At 39.2% G+C, this 23,550-nt stretch overlaps 1 long non-coding RNA gene across 2 annotated transcripts in view; it reads right to left on the reverse strand.

Annotated features, from left to right (window-relative positions):
• LOC112446332 (uncharacterized) overlaps window positions 1–23,550 on the reverse strand; it is a 133,335-nt gene that overhangs the window by 85,585 nt on the left and 24,200 nt on the right. For both annotated transcript variants that reach the window (XR_003034262.2, XR_003034263.2), the window contains 3 exons: window positions 19,228–19,316; window positions 17,783–17,908; window positions 17,112–17,208 (listed from right to left, as the gene is read on the reverse strand). This is a non-coding gene — a long non-coding RNA (uncharacterized lncRNA). The remainder of the gene's footprint in view (window positions 1–17,111; window positions 17,209–17,782; window positions 17,909–19,227; window positions 19,317–23,550) is intronic.

Consider the following 23,550-nt stretch of genomic DNA (forward strand, 5'->3'; position numbering starts at 1 on the left):
AATACTCATTTAAGCTAAAATGTGCATTTTCAAGATGTGAAAAACTGAATATTAGAATGGTTTATTAGATTATCTATAGCTGCCTCCTGGAAACAAACCTATTTCTCTAATCAATAAAACTTGAACTTTGTTCTTTGAGATGACTAACAAAATTGAAAAACTTCTGATTTATCAAGAAAAATAGAGAAGACATTTAAAAAATTATCACATCAGAAAAGGTTGATTTTTGGTTCTTGAATTTCCACTTATTCCTTATTATAGATTTCAGCTTTCCAATGAAACTCCCCATTCTGTCATCAATTTTTCTTGAACATAATTTTTAGTTCTTTTAAATTCCAATATCTGAATCACCTGTGAGTATTTTTATTGTCTACTCTTTCCCAAGGTCCTATCTAGTAATAAGTCAGGGCATTGGACAGAAAAATTGTAGAGAAACTGAAAGGGCAATTCTTCCTCTAAAAGGCTTTTCTCAAGCTTCTAGAAGGCAGTTTTGAATAGGAGCAGAAATATTAACCAAGTCAGGGCTTAAGCTGATTGCTGTAAAACTTTCAATATTCCTCAAGCTGATCTATTTCTGATTTGCCCTTACTTCTTGTGTGTTGTCGTTCAGAGCTCTAAACTGAGAACCTGGGCACATTCACTTAGCAGACTTTATACTCCAGTTTTTGTCTCCCAGTACCATCAGATTTCTGATAACTGCTCTCTGTTCAGCTTCTCTAACTCCTGGTCAGCACTGCCTCATGGGCAAAATTGCTTAGAAGGTAAATCTCACTTCTCTGCAATTCTTTTTATTCTAGGATTATGACTGCTCAAATCTTGGCTGCCTTGGAAACCATACAATGCCTTCCAGCAGATGTTTTTCTATATTTTATCCAGATTTTCTAGTTGCTCTCAGGGAGAGGACTGGTTAACTCCAAGCCAGCCCATCATACCTGGAAGCCAAGATATATTTTGAAGATACAGTGACTAGGATTTGCTGACAAATTAGATGTGAAAATCAAGTGAAAGAAACTAGTTGAGAGTGACAATGGGGTCTTGTTTGGGGAGTTTTAGCCTCAAGGAACCATAATAAGGGAGTTGTAAGTAGTTAAAATGGGGAAGGCTAGGTGGGGCAGATAGGCTTTGAGAGAAAATTGACAAACTCAGTTATGAATACATTTAAAGTGAGATGCCTGCTATATATGCAAGTGGTGATGCTGAGTAGATGGTTCAGTACACAAATTTAGAGTTCAGAGGTGTCCAAGATGAAAACATGAGTTCATGAATCTTCAGCCTGTGCTTTTGGAGTTTACAAGGTCAAGGCTAAGATTTATACAATATTGAAATGCAAAAGAGTGAGTGGCACTTAAAAATCTTAATGAATTTTTCCATTTTTATAGCAGGACTTTCAGATTGGAATATCTGAAGTACAGCAAGAAAGCAAAGTAGAGCAGAAAGAGGCAGGATTCCACTTTCAAACAAATCCTACCACATTGTTTCTCTAAAGACAAACAACCATGATCACTTTATCTTCTCACTCAGATAGGAGGTTTGGCACCATTAATTCCCTTTTCATCCTTCCTCTCAAAGGACTCCATCTGTAGAAAGAAGCCTGATTATAGACAGAGTGGTCTGTATTAAAAGGGAAACCAGAGAGTACAAAAGTTCTTGAGAAAGAGAATTAAAAATGAGAATTAAAAAAAAAGGTAAAAAAAAAATACAAGGATACCTGAAAGTGAATAATCCATGAATTTGTAATATTTACTTATTTCCAAATGCTTAAATTAGGAAGTCAGGGCAAGAAAGTTTGAGTCTAACCTTAGTTATCTATAGGGGATACACACCCTCATTAATTAGTAATGTGTGTGTGTATGCTCAGTAGCTTCAGTTGTGTCTGACTTTTTTTGACCCTATGGACTATATCCTGCCAGGCTCCTCTGTCCATGGGATTCTTTCAGGCAAGAATACTGGAGTGGGTTGCCATGCCCTCCTTCAGGGGATCTTCCCAACCCAGAGAATGAACCTATGTCTCCTGCATCTCCTGCATTGCAGGTGGATTCTTTACCCAGTGAGTCACTCACTTATTTAACTAATTAAGGGACTTTACAAGGAAGGAAAATAAACTTGCTTTTCTAGCTAAGAATCTCTACATCTGCTTTTTAAAAAGTCGGTATTTTTCTATAGCCCCCCTAAAACACTGTCATTTACCATTTCATAGACATTGTTACCTATAGAGACAGGATTCATCCAGGACAAAATCAGAATCACAAAATTTGAAGCTTAAGTAGCTGCATTTTTTAAACTTCCATTGATTTCAGAAAGCCTTGGTTAGCAACCATGATAATTTTCTGTCTTTCCTCATTATTGATGTTATTCAATCACTAATTGCTATGGACAGTGTTTGTGTCCCTTCAAAATTTATTTGTTGAAATCCAATCTCCCAAGTGGGCTTCCCTGGTAGCTCAGCTTTTAAAGAATCTGCCTGCAATACAGGAGACCCCAGCTTGATTCCTGGGTCAGGAAGTTTGCCTGGAGAAGCTACCCATGCCAGTATTCATGGGCTTCCCTGGTGGCTCAGATGGTAAAGAATCCGCCTGCAATGCGGAAGCCCTGGGATCAATGCCTGGGTTGGGAATATTGCCTAGAGGAGGGCATGGCAATCTACTCCAGTACTCTTGCCTGGAGAATCCCCATAGACAGAGGAACCTAGCAGACTACAGCCCATGGGGTCGCAAAGAGTCAGACACAACTGAGCAACTAAGCACAGTACAGCACAGCAACCTCCCCATGGATGGTATCTGGAGGTGGAGCTTGGGAGAAGTGATTAGGTTATGAGGTCAGAGCCCCCATGATTGGGATTAGTGCCCTCCTGAGACTCCAGAGAGCCCCCTTGCCCTTTCTGCCACATGAAGACAGCGAGAAGATGACTATTATGAACTAGGAAGTGGGCTTTCAGCAGACACAGCATCTGCCAGTGCCTGAGTCTTGGATTTCCTAGTCTCGAGAACTGTGAAAAATTACTGTTTCTTGTCTAAGCCACTCAGTCTATGTAGTGCTCAGTCATAGTAGCCTAAATAGACTCAGACACTAAATGAAGAGTGATCCAGAGCTTCCATCATCACTTGAAGGGTACCTATTCTCATCAGTTCTAGATTAGCTCAGAAACCTCATGCTCTTTCTCTTGGTTTCAACCTGACTATTTGCCAATATCCAGACCTGATGGAATAATCTTCCTAGAAGACCACATTGATCACATCACTCCTAGATGAAGAATCTACCATGACTTACTACCTCTCAAGTTACATTTTTTGTTCATAAACTCAAGTCTCCCTAAAATAAACCCATAATTCTTCATCTTTGCCTCTAATGTTAATCTCCCTAATGAATCATATAACAAAAATTAAATTCTGTTTATGATTTATTTAGTTTATAAGGTCTTCTTGTGATTTATAATACACCATTCTGTTTGTGTATAATGCATGATATAATTAGTACCAGATATTTAAGTTGACTTCCAAATCTTGCCACAAAGGCCATCTTGGAGAATATTAGGAAAACAAGCACATCATGACCTAAGCGTCAGATCAGAATTCTAACCAGTTGCGTGACCTTGGGAAGATCATTGTTTCTTTAAGTCTCTGCTTTGTTATTTGCAGAATGCAAAGCTTGAATTCAATTACCTCTTAGGTCCATGTAACGCTAATGCTTTATGAGGCTCTCACCTCTCATAGAGAAGGGTGAACTAATGACTAAAAATAGATGGCATTAACGTACAAGTTCATGATTTTATAGAAAATAGGCATTTGAAGCAACTTAATAAGCTAATAATACTGTATTTAATAGATACATAAATTACATTTATTCTTATAAGTATTTTTGTTTCTTCTTTTTGTCATTTTGTGCAAAAAGTGTTCTGTTCTTGCTTAAAATCTAAAACGGTCCACCTCTGTCTGATGTGTCTTTTTTACACAAACTCTAATATTTCCAAACAATTCCAAATGCTTTGAATCTGCTCACATCTGGTCACAATAAAGATAAAGCTGTGACAGTATTTCTAAAAATAAGTTAAAACCATCTGAGATGCCAAAAAGCAATAACCGCAATAACCATAATAATGGAGATTGCTTCATCTGCACAAAGGGAAATGCTGCAGATTTCTGCTTCTTGGTCATCATTACCTCCAAACTTTGATTATCCACTCACCCAAATTCATATGTTCTTTCAAGGTCAGGCTCAAAATTTCACTTCAGTAAATTTTTGCATTGTGCTATTAGTCCAAATTCATTAGTACTTTCAATGTCAGTCTCAAAGTTTAGTTCACAAGCCCTTCCCTTCTATCATACCTTTATTCTTCTTGAGACAGAGGCCAGGCTTAGCTTCACTTTACTCCCTACCTATTTAAGACCTCCTTCTCCATGGCTGCACTGGGTTTCAGTTGCAGCGCAGGGGGCTTAGTTGCCCTGAGGCATATGGGATCTTAGTTTGTGTCCCCTGAATTAGAAGGCAGATTCTTAACCACTGGACCACCAGGGGAGTCCTCGATTGTGTTTTGCATTCTTCAGTTACCTTGTGATAATGGAAGGATTTGATTCTGTTCATTCTTTTTGGAGGAAAACCTAACTTTGTGATTGGATTTACAGCTAAAAGCAAGCCTCCTCTCAGTATGACACAGTGTTTCAGCAGCTCGAAGGTATTAGTGTTTAAACCTCTCATGCTCAATCTCGAATGAACTGGTGCCAGTTGGACAACCAGTTGACAACTGTCCGTCAGGCTACCAGTTGTGGCAATTTTCTGGAATATGTCATGGAAAGATTTTTCTGAGTCTTTTGGTGAGACTGGAGCCAAGGATACATTCACACAAAATACCCTGGACCCCATATGTTACAGGTAGTTCCAACATAAAAAGTATAAAAAGAACAAGGGACATCAATTTCTATAGCTGTAGAGAAAAGATCCAAAATCATTTGCTTGTTTTATCCTCCTTCATTTAAAATTGATTTTCTTGAGCACAACTATTTAAGAAAATCAAATTTTAGTGAATACACTTGTTTTATTTAATCCAGGGGGAAAAAAAAAAAACCTGCCCGCTTATAGAGTCCTACATGCTTCATAAAATGCTTTCTGAGTCGAGTTTTATGTCAGGGAATTTTGGAATGCAGATTGGCAAGTGATAACAGCCTTTGCACAGAGAAAAGATGGATAAATAGTCATGCTTGAGGAAAACAACTGAAAGGAAGTCACTGTCCCCTGGTATAGGATGAAAGGTGAGTTATTTGCTAGCACTGGGCCTCCTGGAATTTGGGCAACAAAGAATACAATGAAGATGAGCTAAGGTCAGCTATTCCAGAGGAAACTAAATACAGGTTTCTTGGCAAGCAAGAGAAGCTGAGACTGTGGATGCTGACAGACTGGAAATGACCCACATGGCAAAGGCTTCTGATGGGCAACAGAGGGGAGAAAGACTCACCAGCCAAGCCTTCAATGGTCACAAGGCAGATGAACATTTGGAAGACTGATTGTTTTGCTTGATTCTCAGTTGTCTCTTTTTAGTCTTCAGATAAAATATGTGTATGCATGATATGCATGGATCAGGATAATTTCAATGGTTTGCCTTACATTCCCTTTCCCTTCTTTTGCTTTAAAACAGACGGCAGGCTCCTTGTTGGTTTGTTTCAGGAGAAGTTCATGTCAGGGTAATCTGGGCTTTATTTTCAGAAGTTTAGCACTGCGGGAGGAATAAGGTTTGAAAACAAAAGATGGCCTGGGCTGAATTATGAGCCCTTGGACCGGGAGTGGTATTATAATCCATGGTCACATTAAACTTCAAGGAAACTGGATCCTACATGGGTCTTCTGGACTGATCAGAGCCCCATAATCCAAGAATGGCATGGGAAAGGCAGAGTTATCTAATTGAAAGAGTAAGGCATGTTGGTGGGAGAGAAATTCCTGTGGTTCCACTTTCTTTCAGTCTCTAAGCAGTCCCAAATCATCAGGCCTATTGTGGGGGATAGATAAGAGTATCCATACAACAGACCTTACTGTCCCCAGCCAAGGGGACAAGTACAGAAGTGTAACTGAGTTTTAAGAACAAGTGGGTGGGAAGTACAGGCAGGACCACGTGAATTCAGAGTCGCTTGGCTGACTATCACTGAACATCACTCACACTCCTTGCCTAACAGCTTATAAACTTCAAAGATAAATTTAGGTTTTTATAGTTAAGAATTATTTCCCTCATCATTTAATATTTTATTTGCAGCATGAAACCCTCAGACTTTACCCTGTCCTTCCCCGTAAACTGAAATCGTCAAACAACACAAACCTCTAGCTTTGTTCACTGATTCACACTCCTCTCTCTACTCCTTAATGGTGTCTAACAATCTCCTTTAACATGGAAGAAATTTCTCTCACCTCAAATCCCACTGGACTTCAGCTTTCAAAACAAAACCCACAAAGTCCTCCCACAAGCTTCTCTCAACAAAGAAGCAGTCACTCTTACTATTTTCTTGAATGGAGGGAGGAAAAGAGGGGGTTTTTTATTATAAAATTATAAGATAACGGCTTAATGTCAGAGCTATGGGAAGCAGAACAGGTACAGTTTCATTCCTCTTGAATGTTAATTCTAGTGGGTCTAACAACTGTATTCTAGGCTTTTCTCCTTTTAAATTTTCTTCTTGTCTCTCTTTTTGGGCTGAAAAATATGTAGAGCCTTCTATGCCCTAGTCAACATTTTCAAAAATTTACTCTTAATAATGGACATTTCAGTTATACCCATGGTAGAAAGGTGACCAGTGACCATCAAGGCCTATCTGAAATTTTAGTAATGTATATGAAACTTGGGGAGGGGACACTCAAGGATAATTATAGTCACATTTCCCTGCAGTACCTCAGGAAGAACTGGAATAGTGTAATTCCGTTTTTCTCTCAGGGGAGGCAGTAGTTGTACAAATGGTCTGAAGAGCTACACTTTCTGAATGGGAAATCTGACTCCATCAGAAGTATATGACTTGGGATAATGCTCCTAGTCCTTCAGTGCCTGAAATCCCTCAGCAGCTGAGTGAAAATACTAATAGTATATGTTTCCATTTTGGGGGGATAACTGAGTTAAAATTTATAGACATTCATATTACAGAGGGCTTCCCTGGTGGCTTAGACTATAAAGAATCATCCTGCAATGTGGGAGACCCAGGTTTGATCCCTGGGTTGGGAAGATCCCCTGGAGAAGGGTATGGCAACCCACTCCAGTATTCTTGTCTGGAGAATCCATGGACAGAGGAGCCTGGCTCCATAGGGCCCTACAGTTCATAGGGCCACAAAGAATTGGACACAACTGAAGTGACTTAGCACACATGCACATAATACAGACAGACAGAAAGGGAAAATCGAGAGGAAAGGACACTCCCTCCCAGAAATTTCACACATCACTTGTGTTTTTATGTTCCACTGGCCAGACTGGAGTTACAGGAATACTTCCAGTAGTCAAGGAAATGTGGAAACCATGAGCTGCCATTTACAGAGTTCCATTTCTCAGAGGAAAGGAGAATAAATATAGGAGAACAATTAGCACTTTCTACCAGAGGTATCTCTTGGAAGACTGAATTTGTAGATGGCGATTTGTTCCTGCTACATAGGCTATTCTGTCTCTTTCAACAGCCTATACTGAGGTGATATGTGAGGTGAAGAATTTTGTTCTTCTCCCGGATGTAAGTAGTTCTGCATGACCGGAAGAAGATGAACTAAGGAAGAAGATATTCCTAAATTTAGAAACCTTGCCTTCTACAAAAGAGTTTGAGCAAAGTAAGAGTTACCCAAGAATAACTTCACTGGATTAGCTAGCTGACATGGTGGACAAGGCAAGAATTATAACCCTGAATTTATAGGTGAAGAAAATTGAAGCTGATAAGGAAGCTGACAGCATTCGCACAACTGTTCAAAGGCAAAGCCTGATCTCTTATCCATGACTTCTGACCACAAAAACAAGTGTTCTTTTCATTAAACCAAGTTTAGTTTTATTGCCTAGCTAAATATTGAATCATTGTTCACAGCACTTTTTAAAAGAAGAAATGGCTCTGAGGAAAGCAGTGTTGTGATAAAGTTGTATTTTAGGAGCTAGGCACCTGAATTCTGTTCTCAAGCCTACTATTACTTTTGTGACTTGGACAAATCAGTAGTATTTGTGTGCTTGACTTACCAGATTGAAAAATGTGAAAGCTTTGTAACTTTACTTAGTTCTACATTATGTGTCAGTACTATAATATAAGCTAGTCCCAGGCAAGAATCTAGCCTTCATGTAACAGACAGAGAACCACTTGTCACTCAGCATACAAAAATAACTCTATCATATGTGACCTGCTAGACTAGATGACCTCCAAGGCTTTATGGGAAAATTTTTGGATACCCAAGAAGCATCCAGAAGCACTCAGTAACTGACTGGTGAAAAAGGAAAGGCACCTCTGATTTATACTGCTTGGTGAATAAATCATTTGATACTTGTGGCAAGTGAACCAAAAGGAAATTGAGATATTCTAAAAAGCAAAGTGAATCAGAAAAGAGTCTGAAAAAAATTATTTTTTAATGAATTTAACTGCTGGTAATTAGGATTGGCAGTAGAAATTAGCATAAACACACTGTCCAAATGGTAATGCAACTAGAAAGTTGTTATAAATTCTTAATGCCCCTTTTAAGAATAGAAAATGACAACTCATCAAAGAACAATTCATCAGGGTTCATGCAGCACTGACCTGAGCGCTTCATTGCTCTGATCTGTAGAGCCCATTCCAATTTACTAGGCAAAATGCTTTGAGCAGAGAAAGAGAATTTTCATATAGTAATAGTCAAGACTGGTAGGTTTCAAACTTTCTTGGCTGAAGAAAATTGTCCCATTTTTCAAAGGAATTAGTAGGCAGAAATTCAATATAAGAATAATAAAAATAGCAGTAACTAACACTGACTATTAGTATGTATTAATAGCAGGTGCTATTTTAAATTTATGTGTTATTTTATTGAAGACTCACAGCAGCACCCAGATATTGGTAATATTATCCCAAGTTTGCACCAGATGAAGAAAGTTTGTAATAAGGAGGTTAAGTAAATCATGATGATCACCCAAGTTGTAATGGAAGAAGCCAGGTGTCAATGACCAAATCTGCCCCTGAGCCCAGTTACACGCTGCTTAAAACAGATGTACCAGAGCTGTTCTACTAGTGCTGCCTACTATTCTAAATGAAATCTGCCTTCAGAACACCTCATTCATGGATATCTTGAAAAGTACTTGTGATTCTGTCCTTAGATTTACTAGACAGAAGTCTCTCCCTTTATAACTTAATATGTATAAACACATCTGAACCTTTTGTATTTAATTTTCCAGTCAGATCTAAAAGACAGTCATGTCTGAATGAGACAATAATCAATTTTTGGAAGCCTCCAATCTAGAGCAGAGGTACAGAAGTAGACAGCAGGTGTCCCATAATGAACATTCAAGGCAAGTACATGTAACTACAATAGGTGTCACATGATTGTAGGAGAGTAGTGACATCATAGAACGCTGCTGCTGCTGCTGCTAAGTCGCTTCAGTCGTGTCCGACTCTGTGCAACTCCATAGATGGAAGCCCATCAGGCTCCCCTGTCTCTGGGATTTTCCAGGCAAGAGTACTGGAGTGGGTTGCCATTTCCTTCTCCAATGCGTGAAAGTGAAAAGTGAAAGGGAAGTCACTCAGTCGTGTCCGACTCTTAGCGACCCCATGGACTGCAGCCCACCAGGCTCCTCTGTCCATGGGATTTTCCAGGCAAGAGTACTGGAGTGGGGTGCCATTGCCTTCTCCATATAGAACGCTAGCGTTTATATACCGAAGAGTTGACCAACCACCATGGTGGCTAGAGAAATGCATTAAAGATGCAAAAGCTACGGTTTTCATTTTCATGTGGTAGATAACTCAACTTTAGTTTGTTTCTAGGCTAGTACTTAGACCTTGAATCAAAGTGAACTTCCTTGCAAGTGCAAAGTCCTTTTCTCTTTCTGAGGCCTTCTCTCTTTATCTTTCTTTGTCCCTACAAAGTAGAATGTATCTCCAAATCATAGCCCCCTATTTTGCAATAAATGCAAGTAACCAAGACAGACAAGATGAGAGTATGACCAACAAACCATCACGAAAATTCAACCACTCTGGGAGACACAAATCCAAACATCCCAACCTAACTATACATCAGGGTATATATTTTACTATATTTTTTTTTGTTCAAAAGACAGCATAATGCTGTATCCACAAGAACGCAGACCTCATACAGTAATAAATAAACTTCTGCGTGCTTTTAAAATGTCTTCTTATAATTCAACTCAGTAAATGTTTATCCAGCCTCCTGTCTGTCCTTGGCACCAGTGATACCAAGATGACAGTGACACAGTGTCACCCAGTTGGTACAATCTTAGCCATCTTTGCTCATTTGTAAACTTTTATTTGTCAACCATTTGTCTCTAATTATGGGTGGAGTTTTTCAACCTTAAATACTTTTACTTCCACAGTGAACATCTCCAGTGCTTCTCCTGACATGGCAACAGTAAGGAGAAAGTATTACTCATTTCAGCATCTTAGAAGCAGCCTCAGAGGGCAGGTTCCCAGGAGAGGCTTAGGCAGGGTTTACCCAGTGAAAGTTTAATCAACTTCACTAGTGGTTGTGAAGCATTATTGAGCAATACCCACATAAAATGGGCTTCACAGGTGGCACACTGATAAGAATCCGCCTGCCAATGCAGGAGATGCAAGAGATGTGGGTTTGATCCCTGGATGGGGAAGATCACCTGGAGGAGGAAATGGCAACCTCCTCCAGTATTCTTGCCTGGAAAATTCCAGACAGAGGAGCCTGACAGGGCTACAGTCCGTGGGGTTGCAAAGAGTCAGACATGACTGAGCCAGCAAACACATCCACACATAACATAATCCTCATCTTTGGTATGTGTATTACACATGCTTTGGTATGTGTATTACAGAAGTTTTACTAGCAGGATGAATTGGCTGTTCAAAAAAAAAAAAAAGCTCTCTACTGACAACATTGTATAAATGAGATATATCTGATAGGTCAATGGTAGGAAGGAAGATCATGTTCATATTTAAATCTGAAATTTTCTACTTTATACCAGAGAAATGGGCAAAAAGATAGGATACATGCACTGGATAGAAAATGAGATTTCTAGTTCTAAACATCAGTCTTTTACAAGAAATTTTAATTATTAATAATCTTTTCAAAAAAATATAAACAAGGAGCATATACCAATTTATAATGATATCAAATTTGGCTTGAGATTTTGAAAGCCTATGATTTAGATATGCAACTGTATAACTGTTACTCCTGCTGTGATCAGAGATTATAAAACATGGAAGTGTGAGATTGCTATGCTTTACTGATTACCTTTTGCTATACTCAATCTTACTTTGGCTTTGTTTGGGGTTTGTTGTTTTTCTTAAAAAAAAAAAAAAAACAGGTCCATGTACAACCCTACTTTGGTGAAGTATGACTAGGACAATATTAAGAGTTCATATTGAAAAGTATAATTGATAACAATAATTTAGTAGCACTTCTATTTTTAAAAAATTGAAAAAGCTGATGCACAGCTCTAGAATGCACAGAAGTTATGCAATTTAGTAGTCATTTACAAAGGAACATAAAAAATAAAGTACCCATTTTTCCCAAGAGAAATGGAAATGCAATTTCCCCAGCAAAATCTATTCATATTTGAATTTTTATTAGCTTTCTGTAATGGAAAGGCTATTAAATATATATTGTTTTGTGCTTCTGAATAGTTTTCACAACTTCTTAAGTGAAGACAAGATCAGTATTGCATTATGAAAAGTACCATTCACGCATTGTAAGCACCAGTTCACAATGCAACGGGCTGAATAAAGCAAAATAAATTCCAAAATCTAAATAGGGCAAATGTGTTAAAAGTGAATGATAGCTTTATTACTTACTCCATTGATGCCATGGAAAAGAACACAAAAATCTGAGGTTTGAAGCGAGCTTTTACTGAAATGATCTTTAAAGCCATTTGTTTGAAAATGCAATGACATCTAGTGGCAGATTCAGCTCATCACTTCTGTGTTCGCACTGAGAGACTTTTGTGTCCACTGCTGTTTTAAGACATTCCCAAAATAAGGACAATAAATCCAGCATTTGGGGTCAACACGAAAGCTGGCAAGACTGTTTACTTCACCTAAAAGAGCTTTCATTTAACAGTTAAGGGTGACAGAGTGAGAATAAGACAGCACTGTGAGAGAGGAGGGCACTGCTCTGTGTCCTTCCTCCTCTGGTGTTGGTGGTCCCTGTGTACCTGGCAGAAATGTCCTAGAATCAATTCCATCATTTCAATGAGGACAATTAAATTAATCAAAGCTTAGTGTCTATTCTGGGAACATATGAAAATGTCTGCTTATACAAAAGATGTGCAGAAGTTTGGTCTTGATCCAACCCTACCCTAAGTGAACCAAGAAGCTCCGAGTCCCCTGTAAATCATTCCTCTCTTCTCTAAGGAGCCAGCCCAGATCAAAGTCTCTGAAAACAGTTACTGAGAACTCATAGTCAGGTTAAAGAGCCACCCTTAATAGGGCCTTTTAGATACCATGGTTTAAATGGACAATTTCTCCCCTCAAAAGTATATAATACATGAAGTATTTAGGCCACCTTAAACCATCAAGGAATTCTCCATAGGATATATCACAACTAAAAAATACATCTCTATTGGTGGAAGACCAGTAGCAAGAAACTATTTGCAAGAATGGTTGAGAAAGTTAGCAATTTCACTAAAAGCAAAATTCCCATGGAGCTGTACTTGGTTCTTAATTTTAGTCAGCAAAGATACATTCAATACTGCTAAACCCCAGGCGCTATATTACACCCAGAAGAGCAAAGCCAAATAAGTCACAAATTTGACATTGGAACTTCTCAGTCTGGTGGATCATGAGACAAATGCACTAATGCTAAGGCAAAGGTAAGCACGGGGTCCTTTTTATGAGAGTGATCTGTGGGGATGGGGGCAGTTACCTAACCCAGATTGGGCAGGAAGGGGGCAGGAAGTAATAATAATGAGAAAAGTCCTCCCTGATCAGATCACATTGGTGCTTTTTAAAAAAATTTTTGATTGGACTCTAGTTGATTTACAATGCTGGTTTACTTTCAGGTGTACAGCAAAGTGAATCTGTTACACACATACATATCTCCACTCTCCTTTAGATTCTTTTCCCATATAGGCCATTATAGAGTATCAAGAAGCATTGCCTGTTCTATACACTAGGTCCTTATTATTATTATAGGTCCTTATTATACACTAGGTCCTTATTAGTTATCTTTTATACATAGTAGTTAGGACCAGTGCATTTTATTGGCAAAACTCTATTACTCTTTGCCCTGCTTCATTTCGTATTCCAAGGCCAAATTTGCCTGTTACCCCAGGTGTTTCTTGACTTCCTACTTTTGCATTCCAGTCCCCTATAAAGCCAAAGATGGAGAAGCTCTATACAGTCAGCAAAAACAAGACCAGGAGCTGACTGTGGCTCAGACCATGAACTCCTTATTGCCAAATTCAGACTTAAATTGAAGAAAGTAGGGAAAACCACTAGACCATTCAGGTATGACCTAAATCAAATCCCTTATGATTATACAGTGGAAGTGAGAAATAGATTTAAGGGACTAGATCTGATAGATAGAGTGTTTGATGAACTATGGATGGAGGTTCGTGACATTGTACAGGAGACAGGGATCAAGACCATCCCCATGGAAAAGAAATGCAGAAAAGCAAAATGGCTGTCTGGGGAGGCCTTACAAATAGCTGTGAAAAGAAGAGAAGTGAAAAGCAAAGGAGAAAAGGAAAGATATAAACATCTGAATGCAGAGTTCCAAAGAATAGCAAGAAGAGATGAGAAAGCCTTCTTCAGTGATCAATGCAAAAAAATAGAGGAAAACAACAGAATGGGAAAGACTAGGGATCTCTTCAAGAAAATTAGAGATACCAAAGGAACATTTCATGCAAAGATGAGCTCGATAAAGGACAGAAATGGTATAGACCTAACAGAAGCAGAAGATATTAAGAAGAGATGGCAAGAATACACAGAAGAAGTGTACAAAAAAGATCTACATGACCCAGATAATCACAATGGTGTGATCACTGACCTAGAGCCAGAAATCCTGGAATGTGAAGTCAAGTGGGCCTTAGAAAGCATCACTACGAACAAAGCTGGTGGAGGTGATGGAATTCCAGTTGAACTACTCCAAATCCTGAAAGATGATGCTATGAAAGTGCTGCACTCAATATGCCAGCAAATTTGGAAAACTCAGCAGTGGCCACAGGACTGGAAAAGGTCAGTTTTCATTCCAATTCCAAAGAAAGGAAATGCCAAAGAATGCTCAAACTACCGCACAATTGCACTCATCTCACACGCTAGTAAAGTAATGCTCAAAATTCTCCAAGCCAGGCTTCAGCAATATGTGAACCGTGAACTTCCTGATGTTCAAGCTGGTTTTAGAAAAGGCAGAGGAACCACAGATCAAATTGCCAACACCCGCTGGATCATAGAAAAAGAAAGAGAGTTCCAGAAAAACATCTATTTCTGCTTTATTGACTATGCCAACGCCTTTGACTGTGTGGATCACAATAAACTGTGGAAAATTCTGAAAGCGATGGCAATACCAGACCACCTGATCTGCCTCTTGAGAAATTTGTATGCAGGTCAGGAAGCAACAGTTAGAACTGGACATGGAACAACAGACTGGTTCCAAATAGGAAAAGGAGTTTGTCAAGGCTGTATATTGTCACCCTGTTTATTTAACTTGTATGCAGAGTACATCATGAGAAATGCTGGACTGGAGGAAGCACAAATTGGAATCAAGATTGCCGGGAGAAATATCAATAACCTCAGATATGCAAATGACACCACCCTTATGGCAGAAAGTGAAGAGGAACTAAAAAGCCTCCTGATGAAAGTGAAAGTGGAGAGTGAAAAAGGTGGCTTAAAGCTCAACATTCAGAAAACAAAGATCATGGCATCTGGTCCCATCACTTCATGGCAAATAGATGGGGAAACAGTGGAAACAGTGTCAGACTATTTTTCTGGGCTCCAAAATCACTACAGATGGTGACTGCAGCCATGAAATTAAAAGATGCTTACTCCTTGGAAGGAAAGTTATGACCAACCTAGATACCATATTCAAAAGCAGAGACATTACTTTGCCAACAAAGGTTCGTCTAGTCAAGGCTATGGTTTTTCCTGTGGTCATGTATGGATGTGAGAGTTGGACTGTGAAGAAGGCTGAGTGTCGAAGAATTAATTGATGCTTTTGAACTGTGGTGTTGGAGAAGACTCTTGAGAGTCCCTTGGACTGCAAGGAGATCCAACCAGTCCATTCTGAAGGTGATCAGCCCTGGGATTTCTTTGGAAGGAATGATGCTAAAGCTGAAACTCCAGTACCCAGGGACTGCAGCCTACCAGGTCCTCGGCCCAGGGATTTTCCAGGCAAGAGTACTGGAGTGGGGTGCTATTCATACTCAGCTCTTAATGGGGACTTAACTTCTCAGGATGGCAATTGCCTTGACTATACATATTAACTTGTCCATGCATTTAGCTCCTCTTTGGAATTCCTTTAGAGGAGTTGTCCAGGTCCAGTAGAGACCCCATGGACTGCAGCCTACCAAGCTCCTCAGCCCAGGGATTTTCCAGGCAAGAGTACTGGAGTGGGGTGCTATTCATACTCAGCTCTTAATGGGGACTTAACTTCTCAGGATGGCAATTGCCTTGACTATACATATTAACTTGTCCATGCATTTAGCTCCTCTTTGGAATTCCTTTAGAGGAGTTGTTTTGTTCTACTTTGGCATGGGATTTGCATAAAACAATCTCTAAGTAACAGAATTAAGCACAATCAGCACTCCTTTCCTTTACGACAAAAGAGAGCGTCCAAACCCTTCTCGACAGATTTGGATCACCATGAAACAGATGGCAAAAAATTAGCATGGGCCTTAAAGCCATACTAATTATTTTATTGTTCTTGGCAATGAAGAGTCATTTGTTGTTTTAAGAAGAAAATAGACATGATAAGAGAAAGATATCTGAGAAAGTTTAGAAGAAGTGTGGAGAGGAACTGAGATGGCTGAAGATGAAATATTATTAGGAGGATATTTAACTAAAGTAGTTGAGAAATGGGAAAGTCAAATGAGGGAAATGGCAGAGTAAATGAAAGAAGAAAAAAGAAATTTCAAAGTTAGTTTTGACATACTATCAACTAGACTTATGGATCAGTTCCTGGAGCTGTGAGAAATAGGAATCAAAGATGGCAAAGTTTCCAGAGGGGCTGACTTCAAAGTAATTCTATTAATAGGGTTTGAAAGTGAAGAAGAGGAAGCAAAAGTTTACCAGAGAATAGTAGTTAGCTATGTGACCTTTGAGAGGCATTACAACCACTAGGTGAAGGCAATAATTGGCAACTCAGACACAAGGTCTGGGCTGGAGATAAAGGTTTGTGGAAATCAGCAATAGTCGAGCCCATGGAAATAAATAAAAGAATGAAAATAGTAAAAAAAAAAAAAAGAAAGAAAGAATTCAACCTTTGGTGATATCAATATTTACAAGCTACTGAAAGGGGAAAAAAAAAAAACTTAAAAGGAGACTGATTTTTTAAAATGGTAAAAAATAAGAAGAAGAAGAAGAAGAAGAGGAATATGGGAGAAAGTTGTGATTCAGAAGCCAAAGGATGCTTTGTCTGAAATGCTGCAGAAGTCCTAGAGGATAACCACTGAAAAGAAGCCGTTAGATAGGGCAGGTGGGAGACTGTCAGTAACCTTTGAGAAGCTAGCTTCTGTAAAGTGATGGATGGGAATGAGAACTGGGAATCCCGGCCTAGCTAAGGAAGACTGAAGAAGTGAGTATGGACTTTTCTTTCAAATTCGACTGCAGAGAATAGGGACAATATTAAGCACCAGGGGGACTCAAGATCCAACGAAGCTGTAATAATTCTTAGTATGTAGACATTTTTATAGATGGACAAGCTGGCAAAGGCCAGTGAAGAGGAAAGTTCTGCAGATATAAGAGAGTTGGAAAATAAGACTAGATCCTAAGAAGAGTGAATATGGCATCTTTAAGAGGAACAGAACTCACATTTTATAACCTGGTTTTCCCTTATCTCTTGCCAGTCTCCCAATATTTTCAGAGGAACAAACTTAGCTTGCAGATGCTAGGAGCCCAGGATAAATACCTTAAAAAAAAAAAAAAAAACAGCTGATCTTTTTCAGGCAGTTATTTTTTATAATCTCTTCAGACACACAACCCACTATGTCTGCAATGCCCAGTAATCCAAGTCCCCAAATCAAGGTGTTTAGTGGCAGATATCGCTTGTTTCAGAGTGTGGCACCTCACCAGTGCCCTCCAACCTCTATTTCTCACCAGGCTTTTATTTACAGCTCTCTTTTGTGTGTCTCTCAGATACTTTAGGAATAAAGCACTCTCTCATTAAGCCTCTCTTCACTTACCACAGGATTTATCCCACCTACTACTAATAAACTGGTATGATTTATGACACAGGATTTACTTTCACCAACAGCAGGCATCTAAGGCTATCTCTGAAAACTCTCCAAACGCTTATTCAAATGTTACTGAAGCTGAGCCCCTCTCTGTTCCTAATTATTTCATAGAATAACTTAGAAGAAAATTTCAAAGTTTCCCTTCACACAGAGCACAAACTTCCCTCTATGAGACACACTTCTTCAGTCTTGAAATAGGCTTCACCTGTTTTGTCTCTTCTTTGGTGGCTCAGATGGTAGAGAATTTACCTGCAACGAAGGAGATGCAGGTTCGATCCCTGGGTCAGGAGGATCCCCTGAAGAAGGAAATGGCAATCCACTCTGGTATTCTTGCCTGGAGAATTCCATGGACAGAGGAGCCTGGTGGGCAATGGTCTGTAGGATCACAAAGAGTTGGACACTACTGAGAAGTTGGACACACTTTCTTCTTTAGTCATTCCTATCACCCAAACTGACTTCCCTGGTGGCTCAGACGGTGTAGCATCTGTCTACAATGCAGGAGACTCAGGTTCAATCCCTGGGTCAGGAAGATCCCCTGGAGAAGGAAATGGCAATCCACTCCAGTACTATTGCCTGGAAAATCCCATGGACAGAGGAGCCTGGTAGGCTGCAGTTCATGGGGTCGCAAAGAGTTGGACACGACTGAGCGACTTCACTTTTTACTTTTATCACTCAAATTGGGGCCATACTTTCAATGCTACTGAAGTGTGCAAAGTAATGAAAAAGTGAGTCTGGGGAGGAAGAGTCAAGGGAGGTTCAAAAAGCTGTTGAGGAAAATCCAGATGGAGTCAGATAATCTTACTCTGAAACTTAAGGCAAAATTCAGGGTTAGAGATAACACTCCCTATGCTGGAAGGAATCCCTTTCTTATTTTAGCAGCAATCCTTAATGCTTGCCAGATGGGAGAAATGGTTCAGATAATATTATATCTATTTTCTCCAAATTGGCACTCAGCACTCCTAATGTCAGGACCTGTCATAAATGACAAAGATTAATACTGGTTTTTTAAGGATTAACATCAAAAAATGGCTCCAAGTCTTAAAGATTCTCATTCAGCAACCAGAAACAAAGAGAAGATAGAAATAAATGATGATGAGATTTTAGATGATAAGTTCACATCCATGATAAGAGAATAAATGGGTTCCATTTAATCAAGTGAATAGTTGTTTCTTAGTTCATTTTTCCTTTTATTCAGCTTTCAAACTAATATAAATGATTATGGAAGAGGTTAGAAACAGGGGAAAAAATAGTAAATCTGAGCTATGAAAACATGGGAAGGTAACATTCAGTATGATCAGCAAAAGAGAACTAATAGAATTCCCATTAAAAGTTACCATTATAAGAAAATACTTTAGAAAAAAAAATGGTACTCCTTGTTTATGAAAATAGAAAGTAAGCAAAACTATTTTTCCCAAAACAATGAAAACACCACTTCTGCTTTCCTTTAACAAGGCATTAATGAGGGAAATAATTAATGATGCCATCTTACAACCATTCGCCCACAAAATTTCCTTAGCAGAGACCTTTTCTAGTTCTGTAGTTTATAAATGGATCTGGGCTTCCATATTCTGTAGGAAAGCTCTTATTAAATGAATCACTGTATTCTGTAATAAGGTCCTTGACTCTCCAGAAATCACAGCCCCCACGTCAAATGCCATGGGGGATTGACTGCCTAATTTTAGATGATGTCTTACCTCATTAGTGCCGAACATTGAGGAGATGCATGATGCAGTATAAGAAATTTAGGCTTGGAAATTCATAAACAAGGGTCCTATCTCTGCATCTAAAAAGAAAGTGATTTCCATTAAACTATAATCTCTAAGACTATGTCTCCTTCATCCTTTTAAAAACTTGATTTTCTTGTTACAAAAGAAGTTGGGATGATCATAATTATCACAAGTTAGCATTACTTTTTTGATGAGAGTACTGCATTTAAAAAAGCTGAGACCAAATTACATTATTAACATTTTATATTATTTTCTAAATTACCTTTAATTACCATCATAGTCGTGGTGGTTAATATAAGGAGTAGATTAGGTAATTTATATTTGATATTTAGACCAGATAATATATTTAAAAGGACTTTGCTCTTCTGAAGTCCTAATTTTCATATGAATTATAAACACCTTTGTTATTAACAGCTGTTCTACTATCATATCTTTCTTGGAGCACATAGGTGTGATAGCATTGAGATCCACAAAATGCACAGAGAGATAAATATCCTCTTAGTCCATTCCAGTCATACAGTATTTCTTCCTGTGGTGAACATTTTCTGAAGAGTCATTAAAACACTATTTCCCTGCATAACTAATAGCAGCATGGGGTTAAATCAAGTGAATAAATGACTAAATGGAGATCATTTTCTTAGAGAAATTGTTTTCTCCTATTTGTCTCAAGCTTGTGAATTGTCTGATATTTGCCTGACCCATCATCACTTTTAAAAATTATGAAATAAATACATGTGTGCACTTGCACTCATTTACATATCACACAAAAGAGAAATAGGCATCATGTCTTAACAGGAAAGCCTGGATTATAGTGGAAATCTAGAGCTCTAGAGGGTGAAGCAGATAAGCAGCTTCAAACTGTTATGATTCCCCTGTTTTACATGGCACAGACCTTACCTTGACACTGACATTCACTCACTCATTCATTCACGTACATGTTAATATATGGATCCCCGGCTGAATGCTGAGAAAACATAAAGGTAGCCTGTATGGTCAAAAACTCCTCAATTTATGACAAAAGTGGATATGTATTCAATACAATGTGTTAAGTTTTATGATAATAAAAGTTTGTTCTGGATACTGGGGACTGCAGAGGGGAGCACCTCTGTTGAATGTTCTTCAGTTATACTTGCAGATCTGGTTTCCATCCTTCCTCCATGATGCTGCCAGGAGGTGGACCTTATGGCTATTTCAACACCTTACCAACTGGCTCCCAGTGGGGTACAGACAATGGGAAATGTTGAACAAAGGGCAGAGAGTGCAAGAATACCAAGGATAGGTATTTATCTCCAAATTCCTCTTTGAGAGGTAGCCGCAGGTTGTGCAACAGACCACATCTCCTGTGAGTTGGTCCCTTCTGGGGTAACCACTACCACCTCTTGTCCTGTCAGACCTAGGAGAAATTATGACTCCCAGATGCTGCTAGTCCTGTGTTCCTGCACTATCTCTTATGGGTTTCCCTTAATCATATCTAAACTTTTGTAAATAATCCCTGTATTAAATCCTCCTTAAATGAACAACTTTGAGCATGCTGTTTTCTTGATACATCTACCAACCCAGACTCAGTTGAAAAGAACCACATTTAAGAAGACAAATTTCTCATTGTGTCATGAAAAAGAAGGGAAGACTGGATAAGAGAAGAAAAAGGATTAAAGAATGGGAAAAAAAAGGATTAAGACTGGAAAAAAAATTGCATTTGTAAAAATGTAAAGAGCAAGGAATATTTGATATTTCTGAGCATCAGTAGCTCAGAAAATGGTGGGAGAGATAGCCAAAGAGGCAGTCAGGGGCCAGATCATGTAGCACCTAGCGTGATTCAAGGAAATTTGGGCCTCATTATGAATATAGCTCACTTTTCTTGAAGCGTTTGGTTCGGTGCAGTTTCAAAAGGTCACAATAGTGGCATTTTGGAAATTAGAGGCAAGAGAAGCAAAAGTGGAGACAGGAAGACCATTTTCAGTTTAGTACAATTATCTCAACAATACAGTTGAGAAGTAACACACATCTGGACTGAGGCCATATCAGAAGTGATTGAGGAAAGGAAGTGGAGAAGCACATATGTGATCGTACTTTGTGACCAATTAAATACTGGGAGAAAAGTAATGAAACAAACTGGCTAGATAACCAAATATATGTGTGTGTGTGTGTGTGTGTGTGCGTGCGTGCGCCCCACATATATATTTGTTGGGGCATTATTATGTGCTAAGCACTGTTCTTACAGTTTTGCATATTTTGCCTATTTTGGCTGTTTTTGTCCTCCCAGAAACTCCTAAAAATAACAATAACTTTATCCCTATTTTTTTCAAATGTAGCAAGCAAGATACAAAAAGCTTAAGCATCTTATGCAAAGTCCATTCAGGTAATAAACAGAGAAGACAAGATTATAGAAGGAGAAAGAATTTGGAGAGGGGGTTGAGTGAAATTAGGAAAATCAGGTTGGAATTCATTAGTCTAATAGTTGGAAGATATTTAAGTAAAGAAGTCTGATAAGCAATTGTATACAGTAGCTTGGAGTCTAGCAACACAGAAAGCTTGAAATTTTTCAACATCTATTCTTCATAACTGAAATCTTAGGACTAGATGTGAGTCCCTAGGGAGATTATGTAAAGTGAAAGTGGGTTTCAGGTTGGAGACTAAGGCAGTATCAACATTTAATAAATAGATTAAGAGGGATATGAGCAGGAGACCACACAATCCATTCCTGTCCCAAACTGTTGCTGTTCAGTCACTAAGTCGTGTCCGACCTCTTTTGGGACCCCATGAACTGTAGTACATCAGTCTGCATGGAATTTTCCAGACAAGAATTCTGGGGTGGGTTGCCATTTCCTTCTCCAGGGGATCTTCCTGGCACAGGGATCGTATTCGCACCTCCTGCATTGGCAGGTGAATTCTTTACTGAGCCACGGGGGAAACCCAAATCTTCTGGCTAATCTTCCATCTTTCTCCACCGAGAATCATCTGCTCCAGACAAATTTATTTCCTCCTCTTATATTGTGCTTTTTCCAAATAACTTCCTTTGAAAGATGGCCCCTGTGTTCCATTCATCCAAACTTTCTCAGTCCATTTCAAATCCTACTTGCTCATTGGAATTTGGTCCCAACTATCTTATTCTAGGAATTATATGGGCTTCCCTGATGGCTCAGTGGTAAAGAATCCATCTGCCAATACAGGAGACACAGGTTCAATCCCTGGCCTGAGAAGATCTGCTGGAGATGGAAATGGCAATCCACTCCAGTATTCTTGCCTGGAGAACCTCATGGACAAGAGCCTAGCAGACTATAATCCATGGGGTCACAGAGTGTCAGACATGACTTAGTGACTGAACAATAATAACAACAAAGGAATTGTACATAGCACTCTCCTATAAAACTCAGGGAGCTTTCTCAATTCTTTTTGTGGATATTCATATCACACACTAGCAAAGTAATGCTCAAAATTCTCCAAGCTAGGCTTCAACCATGTGAACCGTGAACTTCCAGGTGTTCAAGCTGGATTTAGAAAAGGTAGAGGAACCAGAGATCAAATTGCCAACATCCACTGGATCATCAAAAAAGCAAGAGAGTTCCAGAAAAACATCTACTTCTGCTTTATTGACTACCCCAAAGCCTTTGACTGTGTAGATCACAACAAACTGGAAAATTCTTAAAGAGATGGAAATACCAGACCACCTGACCTGCCTCCTGAGAAATCTGTATGCAGGTCAGGAAGCAACAGTTAGAACTGGACATGGAACAGACTGGTTCCAAATCGGAAAAGGAGTATGTTAAGGCTGTAAAGACGCTTACTCGTTGGAAGGAAAGTTATGACCAACCTAGATAGCATTGGAGAAGGCAATGGCACCCCACTCCAGTACTCTTGCCTGGAGAATCCCGTGGATGGAGGAGCCTGGTGGGCTGCAGTCCATGGGGTCGCTAAGAGTCGGACACGACTAGGCGACTTCACTTTCACTTTTCACTTTCATGCATTGGAGAAGGACATGGCAACCCACTCCAGTGTTCTTGCCTGGAGAATCCCAGGGATGGGGGAGCATGGTAGGCTACAGTCTATGGGGTCATACAGAGTTGGACACGACTGAAGTGACTTAGCATAGCATAGCATAGATATCATATTGAAAAGCAGAGATATTACTTTGCCAACAAAGGTCCATCTAGTCAAAGCTATGGTTTTTCCAGTAGTCATATATGGATGTGAGAGTTGGACTGTGAAGAAAGCTGAGCACCGAAGAATTGATGCTTTTAAACTGTGGTGTTGGAGAAAATTCTTAAGAGTCCCTTGGACTGCAAGGAGATC

Source organism: Bos taurus, chromosome 4 (genome assembly GCF_002263795.3).
Source record: "Bos taurus isolate L1 Dominette 01449 registration number 42190680 breed Hereford chromosome 4, ARS-UCD2.0, whole genome shotgun sequence".
Classification (NCBI taxonomy): Eukaryota; Metazoa; Chordata; class Mammalia; order Artiodactyla; family Bovidae; genus Bos; species Bos taurus.